The following is a 17,492-nucleotide window of genomic DNA, read 5'->3' as shown; positions in this document are numbered from 1 at the left end:
TATTTCCTTTCACTTGTGGCTAATGTTCTCGACGCAAATGCCACAGGTCTTTCTGATCCATCTGGTAGCCTATGTGAAAGTACTGCTCCTAATCCTACAGGTGAGGCGTCAGTGGCTATAATTAATTGTTTCTTTGGATCGAAATGTGCTAGAACTCTGTCACTGGCGATTTCCTTCCTTATATTATTGAAACAAGTCTCGCATTCTGATGACCAAATGAACTTGTTTTCTCTTTTTAATAATCTGTTTAGTGGATTTGCGAGTGTTGCCAAGTTGGGGATAAATTTATTATAGTAATTGGCCATACCGAGAAAGGTTCGAAGTTCGTTTCGGTTTTCAGGCCTTTTTGTATCTAATATAGCCTTTACTTTTTCTCTATTTTTGTGTAAGCCGTCTTTGTCTATTGTATGTCCTAAGTAATTGATGCTACGTTTAAAAAATTGGCATTTATCTCTGTTTACTCTTAGGTTACTTTCTTGTAGTTTTTGTAAGACTTGGCTCAGTCTTGTAAGTAGTTGCTCTTCTGACGCTCCCTGGATGATAATGTCATCGAAAAAACATTTGACCCCTTCTAATTCTTGGAGTAATTGATCCATGAATTTTTGCCAGAGGCTTGGAGCGACCTTAACCCCAAACATTAGGCGGTTTACCTTATAAGTTCCCCTGTGTGTACTAAGGGTTTGCAGGGCAGCGCTTTCGTCGTCCATTACCATGTTGAGGTAGGCTTGGGTAATGTCCAAAGTGCAGAAGAATTTACCTCCGTTCATTTCAGCGAATATGTCCTCGATAATAGGTATAGGGTATTGTTCGTCCTTTATTACCTTGTTTAGGGTTACCTTGTAGTCGGCACATAGGCGGATACTGCCGTTTGGTTTCACGACGGGGACGATCGGTGTGCCCCAATCCGAATGATCTATTTTAGTGATCACTCCTTCTCTGCTAAGTCGATCTATTTCCTTATCAACCTTGTCTTTTAAGGCGTAAGGAATTCTTCGAGGTTTAATAAAAATAGGTTGGACATCTTCCTTTAGGTTCAAATGGGCTTTGTAGTTAGGTATCATTCCTAAATCAGATTTAAATACCGTATTCGAGTATTCCTCTATAAGCTTCTCTAGTTTAGGTGTGGCTGTGTGTATTGCTCGCATATCTGCCAGATTGATTGAAATTTCTTTCATCCAACTTCTACCAAAAATAGGGTCTACGTCTTGATTAATAATGTATAGTATTGAAACATTGATGTTTGTAGGAGCATTTGACGTAAGTCACTCCGACTGGCTTGAAAATTTCTCCTGTGTATGTTCTGAATTTCATGTCTGTTTTGAAAATTCTCGTTTTAATTTTTAATTCATTGTACAGCTTAAGTGAAATCGAGGACAAGGTAGCTCCAGTGTCAAATTCCATGTTAACCTGTGTATTTTCAATTTTAATAGGAATCATGTATTTTTCGGAAATTTCGCTTTTAATAAGATTAATGTCACACAAGCTCTCTTCACTACTCGTAGTGTGTTCCATTTGGTGTGTCGGTGGTGTTCTTTGAAGGCAGACTCGTGCCAGATGCCCTTTCTTATTGCATTTTGAACAGGTAATTTTTAGGGCACTGCACTCATTTGACTGGTGGTCTTCCTTTCCGCAACGGTAGCATTTCCCCCTTAAGTCTCTTATTGTGATTGGTGATCTGCGTTTCATATTTATTTTTGTCGAAGTATAGGAGGTAATGCCGAGAGTAATGTGTACACTTTGAATTTCGCATCTGTGATATTGTTCAACAGAAAGTATACAGCTAGGCGCTGAGTGAAATTCTTAAAAGTTTCGTTTTCTTGTAGCGCTTGGAAGTTTATTTTCGGTTTAGATTCTGCTGGGCTGTTGGTAGCCAATTGTGGATTCGACATTGATTGTGTAAGGGTTTGTTCACTTTGATCAGGCATATTTAGCAATATGGTTTTTAATAGTGTAAATTTTTCTTCAATTTCGTACCTGATTTCCATTTCGTTATCAAATTCGTCATCTGCAATTTCCGATTCTATTTTCAGTTGTACTTCTTTGAATGACTGTAGACTTTCTTGTAGGGACTGCAGTCTTGTTTGTATTTCCGCGTGAGTTAGAGTTTCGTTCGAGTTTACGTAATTTTCTAGTTTTGTAAGTTGAGCGCGTGTAGTAGCGCGTATTCTTCTCCATTTCTTTAATTCTGCTGTCGACATCGTCGCCAGATATTGTGTATTAAAATATACAATGTTAATTCATGTAGTTTTATTTGCAATAATATTTACAAAGTGACATAACAACAATAACTCCATGGTAACGTCTATGGGTGACACAATAGTTCACAGATAATGTAAAGTTAGGTAAGATAATAATATATGACACTATACATCTATACATCTATACCATCTATACATCTTCTCTATACATAAAATTGGAGTGTCTGTTTGTAATATTGAAAGAACCGTTTTTTACTACATGCATATGAATCTATATACAATACATACACCAAAACAATTTTTTTCACAATTTTTGTCTGTATGTCTGTCTGTTTATTCCGGCTTATCTCTGAAACGACTGGAGCTATTTTGCCGGGAATTTTTTTGGTAGATAGCTGATGTAGTAAGGTGTAATTTAGGCTACTTTTTAACCGACTTCCAAAAAGGAGGAGGTTATATTTTACTTTTTTCATACTTGTTAGCGGACTATCCATCTTTGTTATTATACTATGTTGACGCGGACGAAGTCGCAGGCAACAGCTAGTTAATAATATATAAAAAAAACATATTATCAGCTTACGACATATAAAACCATAATTTTGATAAATGCGTGTGTATAGAGTACACGAGTCAGAAGTGAAACATCTGACCAAAATCGTGGCGCAATATTATTATTTCCAGTATCTTTTCATTACATGACTTTAAAATTTCACTCTCAACCATAAAGTTAATATACCTAGCGGAATGGAGCAACAACCTCGAGCTGTCAAACGAATCCAAAATTGGTTTTCATCGGTGTGAAAAATATGTGTACGTATACACTTACACAAGCATGATTGAACATGAATTCTATGAGATTAAATTGTCAACGTGCGGCACGTGCCGACTGGACGTCAAAAAGGAGTGCTGCTGTCATGTATCACACGTCTCTTTTTACCACGCAGTGTTACTGATAGTGACATCTTTCTTGCTCAGGCCTTTGTTTCTCTATTCCGCTAGGTATATTAACTTTATGCTCTAAACGCACAAAAAGTTTCATATCAATAAGAGCGAGCCGGAAATAAAATAGACCATAAAGAAACTGAAGGGTTTGGCAAACGTAATGGCTAACTTACTACTCGGCTACCCAGGCCTCACGACCCGCCTAGCCCTCACGACCCGACTAGCCCTCACAACCCGGCTAACCCGGAGCTAGCCAATTGACCCAGATGCCACTTATCGTTTTTATACTTACTAAATCTCCTCTCACAATCTAAGATATTGGATTTCGACTTAACAGCTTAATAAGTTTTGTTCCAACTTTGAAAAGAATTGATAGAAATATATCTTCTTTATCGTTTCAATGGAAAGTTTGGTTTCTTTTGTTTTCAGATAATATTATGTGAATTAACTTCACATATTATCTGATTCATATGTTGTGAGGAAACGATTTTAGACTGGAATGAAAAAGGTGAATGCCCGAAAATGTATGGACCAAAAACCTGTAATCGATTGAAACCATTTATATGTGGCATAGACCATAGTAGACTACTTATACTGTATCCTAAATACAATATCCTTTTTGGATTAAACAATCACCGAGTACTTTAAAACGATCGTAACTAATTGACTTTTCTTATAGGAATCTATAATATTCAGAACGACGCGATGCTACAAACGATAGTGTGGCGATTAGTTCGTAGTAAAAACATTTTTAATACAGATGTACAGTGTTGTTATTACGTATTTATGAATTTAATGTTTAAATATTTATCACTTTTATATCTGACAGTATAGAATGTTAGTTTGGTATAAAAAATAATCTGTATACAATATGTACTGTTTTTTTAGGATTAATAAGTACACGATATCGGTTATATGATCGTTTTTTTTTATAAAATAAGGGGGCAAACGAGCAAACGGGTCACCTGATGGAAAGCAACTATACTGTCGCCCATGGACACTCGCAAAATTAGAAGAGCTGCAGCCTGCAAGTACGTTGCCAGCCTTTGAATGTTTCCAGGTCGTATTAAAAATATAGTGACAGTTTATTTCAGAGTTTTACAGTGCGCAGCAGAAAGTTACGCAAAAAACGCACGGTGGAAGACTGCCACTCATCAAAGTGATGAGGATGGTATATTTTTTGCGTGGAGCGATGGCGAAAAGTTGCAGGTGGTATGGTTCCGAACAAATTCTTAGAGCACTCCCCGTGCTATAACCGATAGAGGATGTAGAGTGAAGCCACTTGTCATTTTTTTTTTCATGAAATAAGGAGGCAAACGAGCAAACGGGTCACCTGATGGAAAGCAACTTCCGTCGCCCATGGACACTCACAGCATCAGAAGAGCTGCAGGTGCGTTGCCGGCCTTTTAAGAGGGAATAGGGTAATAAGGGAGGGTAGGGCAGGTAAGGGAATAGGGGAGGGTAGGGAAGGGAATAGGGGATCGGTCCTCCGGTAAACTCACTCACTCGGCGAAACACAGCGCAAGCGCTGTTTCACGCCGGTTTTCTGTGACAACGTGGTATTTCTCCGGTTGAGACGGCCCATTCGTGCCGAAGCATGGCTCTCCCACGTATAGAAGGATGATTTAGTTTATTCTTAAAACATATTATTATATTTGTCATACTTTTTTAGGGTTCCGTACCCAAAGGGTAAAAAACGGAACACTATTACTGAGACTTCGATGTCTGTCCGTCTGTCTGTCTCCAGGCTCACTCTCACTCAAGAACCGCTATAGCTAGACTTCTGAAATCTTCACAGATTGTGTATATCTGATGCCACTGTAATAACAGATACTAAAAACTAAATAAAATTAAGATTCAAGGGAGGCTCCCATACAAAAACGTTATTTTTGCCCTTTTTGGCTCCTAATCTACAATGGCTATATTATGTAGACACATGATTTTTTTACGAAATCCTTAATTATGTGTCTAATTTAATATTTAATCGCAAAATTAAAATTAAATAAATAATTAAGGGGGGCTCCCATACAAAAAATAATTTTTCCCTACTTTCGCTCTATAACGGTACGGAACCCTTCGTGCGCGAGTCCGACTCGCACTTGGCCGATTTTTTTTCTATTTAATTGTACATTATTGTCTATCAACATCGCTTTCACGAGAAAGATCACAAAAACAAAGGAAATAACTAGTTGATTCGAAGTAGATACCTACTGTGTATCTCAGATTTATTTTTTGAAATTATCGGTTTCGGTTATGGCTTAGAAAAAAATGAATTGCATATTTTCAATCTACTATTTATGCTCTACTTTGCTGTACATAAATTATTCTAATCGACTATGGGTTTTTTTGGGCATTGTCCTTTCGCCAAATAAAATTACTGACGCACACAACTATAAAAGTACACGTTTTCAAGTTTGGTTGGTAAAGGAGGAAGGTGTGCTTTTGTGTATTGTACGCATACTTGGACACTATGAAATAACTCCCGGGCGGGCATACTCATCAAAACATTACGTGTTCTCACATACTGTGGTCTCCGTGTGAATACTTCTGAGATAATAAAGGATCAAAGATAAAGAATTGATTATGATCACGTAAAAAACACTAATTGAAGCACAAAGTACCTATATGCAAACTAATATTATAAATGCGAGAGTGTATCGGTCTGTCTGTTTGTCATTCACGTCCAACCCGCTGAACCAATTTGCTGCTTGGTATGGAGATACATTAAGTAGGGGAGAGCCATGCTTCGGCACGAATGGGCCGGCTCGACCGAAGAAATACCACGTTCTCACAGAAAACCGACGTGAAACAGCGCTTGCGCTGTGTTTCGCCGAGTGAGTGAGTTTACCGGAGGCCCAATTCCCTACCCTATTCCCTTTCCTACCCTCCCCTATTCCCTTCCCTTCCCATCCCTACCCTCCCCTATTACCCTATTCCCTCTTCAAAGGCCGGCAACGCACCTGCAGCTCTTCTGATGCTGCGAGTGTCCATGGGCGACGGAAGTTGCTTTCCATCAGGTGACCCGTTTGCTCGTTTGCCCCCTTATTTCATAAAAAAAAAGGGGGAAAAGGACATAGGATACTTTTTTCCCGAAAAATGTACGGTTTCCACGCGATAAACGAATTTTGCCGCAAAAAAGTTGCAGGCGTTATCTAGTAGTTTATCATACAGCTACTGCTAAGTAGCTGAAGCGTGTAAAGTTACACGCAATTAAATTTTCGCGGAACATGAATTTATAATACACGGAATTTTTTGAAACGGAAAAATGCAACGTAAAAACTTTCGAAACTTCAGATTCAAATTGTGTCGAGTGATTCAGTGATTAATGATACGAAAGTGCGAAGAGTAATTAATAAATGTGCAGGCAATATTCGACGGAACTCATTTTCTGAATCGCTGAATTGTCAACTTCACAATCAACGCCTACTTCCAATGCCTCATTCAAGCCCCAAAAGTTTGATTATTTCTGGAATTCACTTTTAATATTAAACTAGGTAAAATCCGAGCTTTGTGAGGGCTTGCCTCGTTTTTCTGCGTAGTTATAATCTTTAAGGCAGTTTTTTTAATATTTTAATAGTAAGTACTAACCAAACCTTGACTTGAATTTTTTGTTGCAAAATAACCTGTAGCTATAAGGACTCAAAAGTTCTGTTCAGTACCTTCGGAGGCAGGGTTATAATTTGGTGCAAAGTCTTATTTTTTGGTAGCATGTCTTACTTTATTATGTTCTCACACAAATTCGAATGAAATTACCCTATACAAAAACAAAATAATAATTATGAAAATCGGTCCACAAACGGCGAAGTTATGGTTGAACATACAAAAAAATATATAATATTTGATAATGATAATAATAATATTATTATCATTATCAAATATTATATATTTTTTTCAAATACTATTGTAATATATACGGAAAGCATATTATGCTTTCCGTATAATATATTACAATACCTGGATGACCGAGCTGCGCTCGGTATTATAGCAAACACTCATTGACTTCGTGTTACTTAACAACGCCATCTGCTGGAATAGCTTTAGCTGTAGTGGTGTCGTTAAAGCAATTAGTTGCTCACGAAATAGTATTATTATTCGCCAATAGATGTCAGGAAGAGTAATATTTTTCAGTTTATCGATTATCGATAAAACACGAATAAAAAGACATTTTCTAAAAATGATTCCTAGCTAGATCGATTTATCGCCCCCAAAACCCCCTATATACTAAATTTCATGAAAATCGTTGGAGCCGATTCCGAGATTCTAATTATATATTATATACAAGAATTGCTCGTTGAAAGATATAAGATACGAAAAGCATAATATCAGCCACGACACAAATTTCACTTTTTGGTCTTTTTGTGATTTCTAGAAAGCGTTTTGCCGTTTTCATTGGAGCCACAACGCGAAATTCGCGTTGTGGCTGTTTTACTGTGACCACAACGCGTTGTGAGGTATTTTTCCGCTCACTGAGTCTTTAAGCGTAAGTAAATATATTATACAAACATATTATAACCTCCTCTTTTTTGGATTCGGTTAAAAATATTTTATATAACGTTTGTTTATCATGTATATTCGACAGCCGCGTAGATTGGATTTATTTGAAAATGTATTGATATCTTTTGTATCTGTTCATTTAAACGTAATTGAATCTTTGTTGCCTAAAACATGATTGCTTTTTATCTATTGTTATCTGTAATGGAAATACTGTAGGGACTGTCAATTAGGGTTTATTTCTTTAACAATTTATGATAAAAAGAGCTATCTCTTATATAATACAAAATTCTCATATCACAGTGCTTATGCGCGAATTCCTCCAAAACGGCTCAACCGATTTTAATTTTTTGTATGACTATTAGAAAAGTTGATTTTTAAGCAGATGGTGGACCCACTAGTTCAGTCGCGGGTTGATTCAGACCGCAAACGCGACGCATAGATGCATTTCTAAATTTATATGGATTTGACAGATTCGCAAGACGTCACACGCAATTGAAATATGTCAAATCCATACAAATTTATGCCGCACCGCGCCTCACCTCACCTCGTCGCGTTGCAGTCTGAATAGACCCTTATACTCGATTTATATGCGTCCGCCCGAACGCGTGGTTAGGCGGCTACACCGCGAGGTATGTAATGTACGCCAACATGCAACGGTTTGCCGTCTCTCTCTCCGCGCAGTCTCTCCGGTAAACTGTAGCGTGTATAACGTACATAAGGCGTACATAAGACTATTTAAAAAGATCATTACATACTATTGAGCCTGAGAATCAGTGGCAGGCCGGTAAACATAGTACGTGTATAAAAATACTGCATTCCTGCGCCAAGCCGTGGATTAAATAACTCTGAAAAGTGGTGAAAGCTCGACGAGTTCACACGCGACTGCACTTTTATTTTATTGTTAATTTCTTTATTTACGCGCTGGCAATTTCAATAATTTTTATTATGAATTGCATGAATACACATTCCTGATAAAAATGCCTTTTGAAGGCTGGGATGGTGATTGTTTTGTTCTGGACAGTTGTATAACTGTTAAAGGAAATACGTTAACGGCTTATTTATAGACATCTTCCATACTAACCGACTTCAAGATTTGCAATAGAATAAGTATTTACCGCGTAGGTAATTAAAGAAGGAAAAATATAATATTACGTATCCATACTAATATTATAAATGCGAAAGTGTGTCTGTCTGTCCGTAACCTCTACATGCGCAAACCGCTGAATCGATTTTGCAGAAATTTTGTATGGAGATACTTTGAGACCCGAGATAGGACATAGGATACTAGTGTCATAATAAATAGAAAATAAAGAGAATCCAAGAGGTTATAACCTAAAACTATTTTAAAAGTTCTTCTCTAATCCGAGGATCTTGTGGGAAATTTGAAGAAAATTCAAGTTCTCAAAACAACAACTACATAAAACGTTATTTGTGTGGCCTTGGACGGAAATATAAAATAAATTGCTTTATTCTGAAAACTAGGTAAGTGCAAATAACCATATTATAAATATTTAACAAACCAGCTGTAAAACGTACACAAGTGGATGTATAAACGTTAAATAATTATTGCCGGAAAGTAAACGTAAAATAACAATACCGAATTAAATTACCTACACACATATTTTCGTTACTTCTGACATATATTACTAGATGAATACCGAATTAAATTATCTACACACATATTGTCGTTACTTCTGAGATTTAAGAGGAGTCCACACCGCCGTTTTTCCATACAAACGCTGTCCCCTGTTTCCTCCCTGGATAATGCCGGTAGAGTTATGATTTTTTCCAGGATATCTATGGCCACTTGGCATGTCCCTATGTTTTCTTTTTTTTCATAATTTAATTATTAAAAAAGATAAGAACGTCCAAAAACCCAAAAAACCAGAAAACAAAACTGGCTAAAATATACAAAAAAAAAGTAAAACATAGGAACATAGCTCAAGCCTTGCTTTAATTCTTAATGAAAAAAGTACTTAAATCAGTTAAGTTTTGGAGAAGGAATCAGCGGACAACGAATCGAAGATTTTCTGTTCTTTTATTAGAACTTTTGTCGTGTTGTCTCTATCGCGCTCTGCGGTGGGAGACTTGAGATTGGTGAGACAGCAATACATTTTCAAATACCTATTTTCAATTTCTCTCGCCCCTGGTGTATCCTCTTAAGAGGATTCCACACCGCCCTTTTTTCCATACAAACGTTGTCCCCTGTTTCCTCCCTGGATAATGCTAGTAGAGTTATAATTTTTTTCCTGAATATCTACGGCCACTAATACAATGTCCCTATGTTTTCTTTTTTTTCATAATTTAATTATTAAATAAGATATGAACGTTCAAAAACCCAAAAAAATGGCCAGATTTTCCGCTGTGTTCAAACGTCCAGAAAACAGATTTGGCTAGATTATACAAAAAAAGCAAAACATAGGAACACAGCTCAAGCCTTTTTTTAATCTTTAATGAAAAAAATACTTAAATCGGTTAAGTTTTGGAGAAGGAATCAGGGGACAACGAATCGTTGATTTTCTGGATTTTCTGCAGTTGTCTCTATCGCGTTCTGCGATATAGGCTTGAGGTAAGGGAGACAGCTATAGATATTACACGTACTTTTTTTTTCATTTCTCTAGCCCCTGTTGTATCCTCTTAATAATATTACTAGATGACCTAGTGAACTTTGTATCACTTTCCTCTTAATATAAACATAAACCTTTCCTGGACTATTTAAAGACAACATTTAGCCAAATCGGTTTAGCCGTTCTCGAGTTTTATCGAGATTAACAAAAATATTAATTTATTTTTATTTATATAGATGAAGTTTTGAACTTTAGTATAAACTAGATGACGCCCGCAACTTCATTGCGCCAAAACTCGTTTCTCGCGCGAGAACCGTACATTTTCCGGGATAAAATGTATCCTATGTTTTTTCCCGGGACTCAAAATATTTCCATTACCAAATTTAATCAAAATAGGTTCAGCGATTTGGGCGTGAATAGGTTACAGACAGACAGACGGACACACTTTCGCGTTTATAATAAGTATTATAATATTAGTAGGTATGGATTACGGTTTCATCTTTTGATATTAAAAGTGTATTAAAATCTCAATTATCTTCAATTATCTTGCGGCTATATCGGTTTCGAACTGTTTCTAATATGAAATCTATAAATTGTAATTACCGGCCCAAATAACCATGTTGTGGTTGTTGATTATTATACCAATAAACATAAGGCTAATCTACATTGTATTGTCGTGCGGCAGCTGATTCTGGCAACTTTTTTTTAAATTTCTTTACTAGTTTTGTCTACAGTTTTGTCGGTGACCGACTATAATATCAAGTGACTGACTATATCATAGCTACTCTATCTTTTTGGGCAAAGATAATCCATCAAACCACGGATATGCTGGCGACTTGAATCCAGCGGATTTATTGATTCTTCTCTTCCCTCTTAAAAGGCCGGCAACGTACTTGCAGCTCTTCTGATGCTGCTAATGTCCATGGGCGATGGAAGTTGCTTTCCATCAGGTGACCCGTTTGCTCGTTTGCCCCCCTTATTTCATAAAAAAATGACGATAATGACACAGTAAAAATTCACACAATTAATTATAAACTGTTATAATTAAGGGTAATTATTTATAAAAATATTCTTTTTTTGTCACGGGCGTAGAACTGCATTTTAATTTTTCTCATAAGAATGCATTCATGGGAAATCTTGTTAAAATCCATAATAATATTATTATTATAAAAACGAAAGTGTATCTGTCGGTCCGTTACTTCTTCACGCTTAAGTCGCTGAACCGATTTTGCTGAAATTTGGTATGAAAATACTTTGAGTCCCGGAAAAGCACAAGATACATGAACTTTGGTGCGACGGAGTTGCGGGCGTCATCTAGTTAAATATTATATAATTAAATTATTGTACAGTGTATAATTCAAATAATAATCCTGTAAAGGCCTGAATCCTTGTAAAAGCTGCCTATTATTATTTAAAAAATATATATTTGTCGGATTATTTTGTTCATACCCATAAGTAGAAAACAAATGAAGTATTTTATCAAAATCGGTTTGATAAAAAGCGGTATGTGTAAGTTACGCTATTTTGTCGGGATCGGCAGTCGTATATTAAGAGGAGTCCACACCGCCCTTTTTTCTATACAAACGTTGTCCCCTGTTTCCTCCCTGGATAATGCTAGTAGAGTTATAATTTTTTTCCTGAATATCTACGGCCACTAGTACAATGTCCCTATGTTTTCTTTTTTTTCATAATTTAATTATTAAATAAAATATGAACGTTCAAAAACCCACAAAAAATGGCCAGATTTTCCGCTGTGTTCAAACATACAGAAAACAGATTTGGTTAGATTATACAAAAAAAGTAAAACATAGGAACACAGTTAAGCCTTTTTTTTAATCTTTAATGAAAAAAGTACTTAAATCGGTTAAGTTTTGGAGAAAGAATCAGGGGACAACGAATCGTTGATTTTCTGCAGTTGTCTCTATCGCGTTCTGCGGTATAGGCTTGAGGTAAGGGAGAGAGCTATAGATATTACACGTACTTTTTTTTCATTTATCTAGGCCCTGGTGTATCCTCTTAATTTTTATTAAAAAAAATCATTTTATTCGTATTAAAATATTATTAATATGGTTTGGTGAAGTCATTTGCCTAATGAAAACAATACGTAAAATATTTGATTAAAATATGACATTTATACCACAGGAAGCTTCTGTTATGGCTTATAATTTAATATCGACTATAGCAGTAATCTCCTTTCATATAATGATAACAAAATAATAAAAGTAAAAGCTTATATTCGAAAATAGTTAACTTCCATTAATAAACATACATAACAATATTACGGGCCTATTTCACCACTTCCTGATAATGGTCGCATAGGCTATCCACAACTTGTCTAACAGATATTCCATAATCTGTCTGTCTGATAAGATGTGGATAGCTTATCTGACAATTATTATCAGGAAGTGGTGAAACAGGCCCTAAATTATCGGGGCCCTATTAATGAAATAAGAAAATAATAATAACTATAATATCAATATTGAAAAAAAAATACTGAAATGATATAATGTTTAAAAAAAAAATCTTTAACAAAAGAGAAAACCGTCGGGGAAGCCAGTCATGCCATTTTGTTTTCAGTCAATTATAAATAAATTACCATTCATGTCTGTCATCAACTCATCATTATTGAAATCGGCCATGACTTGTAAAATAGTTATGATTAATGCATCCAGTAATTGTTTTCTGTTAAAAATGCCAGCGACAATTTCACAAAGTGAAAATATTTAATAGGCAATAAATCAAAGTAAAATGTGCAAGGTACCTTTTGTTTTTAAGTTTTAAGATTCATTCATTAACATGTAATTTCCAGTAAAAGTAAAAAATTAAAAAATATTTATATTATGTCTTTGTAAACTATGATTTATAAAATATTTCTTTTTTTCTTCAGTCATACACGTAATATAAAATGCATACCTACCTTCGTTAATCCGCTTGCCAATTTCGAAAGCCACAAATTTATCAGTTCGGTCCACTCAAAATTTTTCAAATTTGTGTATCATCCATAAATGAATTGTCGCATTTGTTCACTTTTGTATGTATAATTCATAAATGTTCATAAAGTTTATGGCGTAGCACACGTATCGCGCGGCGTAGCACTGCTACGGGTTTCGTAGCGGGACGTGCGTTTGCTACAACGCTCGTAGCCGAATGGCGCCTGGCACCTGTTGTTTAAGGCACGGAGGAAATTCGGAATTGAATAATTGATTTCACAAGTAATTATATTAACAATTAATTAGCAGAACAAAGCTTAATTTCAATTATTTATTCGTAATAGATATTGCTTTTATTATTGTCGTTTTGAACGGCAGAAGTTATGAATACTCTTATGTAAAAGCGTAGTATTTACGAAATGATATAAAATAAGCCTCAGGATGAATTGAACATGTTTTGATGTGATTTGTTGAATCAACAAAAAATTATTACTGTTAGCAAGAAAAAGCTTTAAATTACATTTTATTCTACGTAATATACTAAGCACAATGTTTTATTTGAAAGTTGATTTGCTAATTAATCTATACATATCTATACATGTAAATAAAATTGAAGTGTCTGTTTGTAATATTGAAAGAACCGTTTCTTACTACATGCATATGAATGTACTTACGACACATATACCAAAATAGCAATTTTTACAATTTTTGTCTGTCTGTATGTCTGTCTGTTTGTTCCGGCTAATCTCCGAAGCGGCTGGGGCGATTTTGACAGGCCTTTTTTTGGCAGATAGCTGATGTAATAAGGAGTAACTTAGGCTACTTTTTAACTGACTTTCGATAAAGGAGGAAGAATTTTATTTTTATATACTTTGTTCGGAAAATTCTCTCTTTTTTATTATCTTCGTTATCACATTTTGCTGACGCGGACGAAGTCGCGGGCAACAGCTAGTGTAATATAAAAATCTACTTCTAAAATTAATAATTGTTAAATAGAATTTATACGATGTTTTACAAATAAAATTGTAAATTGTTTTGTACCTCCAATTTATAATTTTAAAATAGTTTTTGACTGGAATATATTATTATTATGATTATACACTAGGGATTACAATTAGTGATTATAATATTATGTATAGAACAATATACATGATAGTAGTTGCACTATATTAGCTATCTCACTTCTGCAAGCATCTAATGTCAAGGTTTCTCTTTCTAAAGATTTTCGCGATAAACCCATAATTAGTCGTAAATAAATATTTATGCGAAGCTAATGGAGACCTCGTAATGGGTGTTCTGTGGAAGTGCCATTAGTGTGAGATAGTTGTGGTTTATAAGGAAACTAAATGACGCTCGCAACTCCGCTGCGCCAAAACTCGTTTATCGGGCAGGAACCGTACATTTTTCTTGGACAAAAAGTATCCTGTGTCCTTTCCCGGGACTCAAAGTATCTCCATAGCAAATTTCAGCAAAATCGGTTCAGCGGTTTGGGCGTGAAAAGGTTACAAACAGCTGGACAGACAGATACACTTTCGCATTTAAAATATTAAGTAAGTATGGAAGTATAGATGATTCTGAAATTACTCTTTTACTCGACTGCCAATAGAAAAAAAATAGTTTATCTTTTAACGTAGCTCATTTTTATTATTACCGAATAAGATAATTTTGATTATTTATTCTATCTTTCTTCAAAGATATGAACAAAATAATACATACTTATATTATTAATGAGAAAGTCTATCTGTTATTTTATCACAATTTCATGATTTTGCTGGGTACTGATAAATACTTTGAGTCCTGGGAAAGGATATACTAGGATAATTTGTAGGGCCTGTTTCACCACTTCCTGATAAGTACCGAATAGGCTATCCATCAATTAATAGATCAATTAATAAATCTGTCAAAAAGTTATGAATAGCATATTCGGCACTTTATCAGAAAGTAGTAAAGCAGGCCGTTAGTCCAGAAAATTGAACGGTGATGCAACTGAAAATATTACTTGCAGGAGAGTTGTGGGAGTCATCTAGTTTTTTAAATAAAATATTAATAATACATAATTTATTTATTTATTTAAATTTTTAAACTCGTCACTTCTCAAAATTTGAACGCTCTTCCCTAAGGCATCATCTCAAAACTTTCGAACGCTATTTCCAAACCAATAGGGTCTAAATTTATAATTTTTTGTAACCCAAATGATATAAAACAAGGTGTTCGATTGGCCCTCAAAATATCAAAGGAAATACTAAAGGCTGGTCGAGTTTTTGAGGAAAAGTATGTAAATTTCCTTTTGTACACCTCAGGCGTTCTCATGGGATTTGGGGTCAAGTGCCTGTTGATATTGTGTTTATTCTAATGCGTTGACGTCATGAACATTGAACATGTAACGGATTTATAGTTTTTTTTTTTTTAATTTCTGGCTCCCATAAACTGGATTATCAAACGGTAACTTTACGTTTTTGTGGTTACATATGGATATTATTGTTACGATACAGTATACACGTGGGAGAGCCATGCTTCAGCACGAATGGGCTGGCTTGACCGAAGAAATACCACGTTCTACCAGAAAAGCAGCGTGAAACAGCGCTTGCGCTGTGTTTCGCCGAGTGAGTGAGTTTACTGGAGGCCCAATCCCCTACCCTATTCCCTTCCCTACCCTCCCTTATTACCCAATTCCCTCTTAAAAGGCCGGCAATGCACCTACAGCTCTTCTGCCGTCTGCTGATGCTGCGAGTGTCCATGGGCGACGGAAGTTGCTTTCCATCATCGGTGACTCGTTTGCTCGTTTGCCCCCTTATATCATAAAAAAATTTGAAAGAGTCTTAATGTGAGATTTGTGTGACCTCGTTCTATGGACCATACTTACCCTTCCGAAAATAATTCACACGATTTCAAACGAAATATTCATCCAAGATATTCCTTTCAAGTGTAATAATAATGAGGAAATCAATAAATGTACGTGGGCCGGACGTCGATATGACAGGTTTCGGCAAAAATCTCAGGTCAGTCCCTCGTCACGGCGGCTTGCAGGGGATTTACCGGCCGCCATGCTGCCAATATCTGAAATACAGGTATTATACATGAAATTATTTTGGTCTAACATAGTCACTGGTGTTTATAGGGGGTTTCGGGGGCGATAAATCGATCTAGCTAGGGATCATTTTTAGAAAATGTCATTTTATTCATGTTTTATCGAATAATAAAACATGAATAAAATGTAAAATAGTGAAATAGCTAGTTTACCATCAATAGACTATGGAAAATACGTCGCTTCATGTCAAATATAATAAGGGCATGTTCCACCACTTCCTGATAAGTGCCGGATAGGTTATTCACAACTTATCTGGCAGTTACTCCATACTCTATCTGTCAAGTTAAATTGTGGAGTTGTTTAGATTGTGTGGTGTTTATAAATAAGAAAATTTAATGTTAGTCGGTAGTCACTATTGCTTATGTTTTTATTCCTGATGGTGAATGGTTAAATTATGATTTTTTCTTTATATAGAATAAGGAGACAAATGAGTATTCGGTTCACCTGATAGAAAGCAACTACCATCGCAAATAGACACTCGCAACATCAGAAGAACTGTGGGTGCGTTGCCAGCCTTTTAAAAGGGAATAGGGTAATAGGTAACGGTAGGGACAGAGTAGACAGAATGATATGTCTATTGTGGTAGGGATGAGAAGGGACGGGAATGGAATAGGGGAGGGTAGGGAAGGGAATAGGGTAGGGGATTGGGCTGGTAAACTCACTCACTCGGCGAAACACAGCGCAAGCGCTGTTTCACGCCGTTTTTCTGTGTGGTATTTTGCCGGTCGAGCCGGTCCATTCGTGCCGAAGCATGGCTCTCCCACGTTGAGTTTTAAGAGGGAATACGCTCTCTTCTTGAAGTTAACCATTCAATAATAAATCTACATCGCTAAGTACTTTAACTGTGTTGTAAATGGTTTTAATTACACTGAAACTACGCGCCATACGCGCTACGAGGCCTCTACGAGCTTGCTACGAGGCCTCTACGAGTTCACTACGAGGCCTCTACGAGTCCCTTACGACCCAATTTGAATACCGAACATGAGATTGCACTTTGGCGGTCATAAGTGTCTAATAGCTTGATGCAAGAAACTACATACTTGCTCGTTAACAAATATTTAGTTTATTGCGTCTTATATTATTTATATAATTTATTGCATCTTATTTTTTCAATTAAACATAAACACAAGGAAATGTCCTTAAATTTCCTTGTCAAGAGTTCACGATTTTTTAATACTTCCCAGAATAGGTAGCCTTAATGTCAAAAAATTACTTCAAAGGCAGATGGGAACCCTACGTAATTTCATCGTATTATCACCTGTCATAGATCCAT

The 17,492-nt window shown here is 35.9% G+C and overlaps 1 protein-coding gene and 1 long non-coding RNA gene across 2 annotated transcripts in view; one reads left to right on the top strand and one right to left on the bottom strand.

Annotated features, from left to right (window-relative positions):
* LOC121729640 (5-hydroxytryptamine receptor 2C) overlaps positions 1-13,147 on the bottom strand; it is a 145,019-nt gene extending 131,872 nt beyond the window's left edge. The window contains exon 1 of the mRNA XM_042118213.1: positions 13,119-13,147. The gene's annotated coding sequence lies outside the window, so the exon portion shown is untranslated. The remainder of the gene's footprint in view (positions 1-13,118) is intronic.
* On the top strand, positions 1,150-14,801 carry LOC121729642. Its single transcript, XR_006035990.1, has 3 exons — positions 1,150-1,222; positions 9,989-9,998; positions 14,791-14,801. It is a non-coding gene; the product is annotated as an uncharacterized LOC121729642 (long non-coding RNA).
* Positions 14,802-17,492: the final 2,691 nt, after the last annotated feature.

This window comes from Aricia agestis, chromosome 8, assembly GCF_905147365.1.
Source record: "Aricia agestis chromosome 8, ilAriAges1.1, whole genome shotgun sequence".
NCBI classification, from domain to species: Eukaryota; Metazoa; Arthropoda; class Insecta; order Lepidoptera; family Lycaenidae; genus Aricia; species Aricia agestis.
This window is presented reverse-complemented; position numbering and strand designations above follow the sequence as displayed.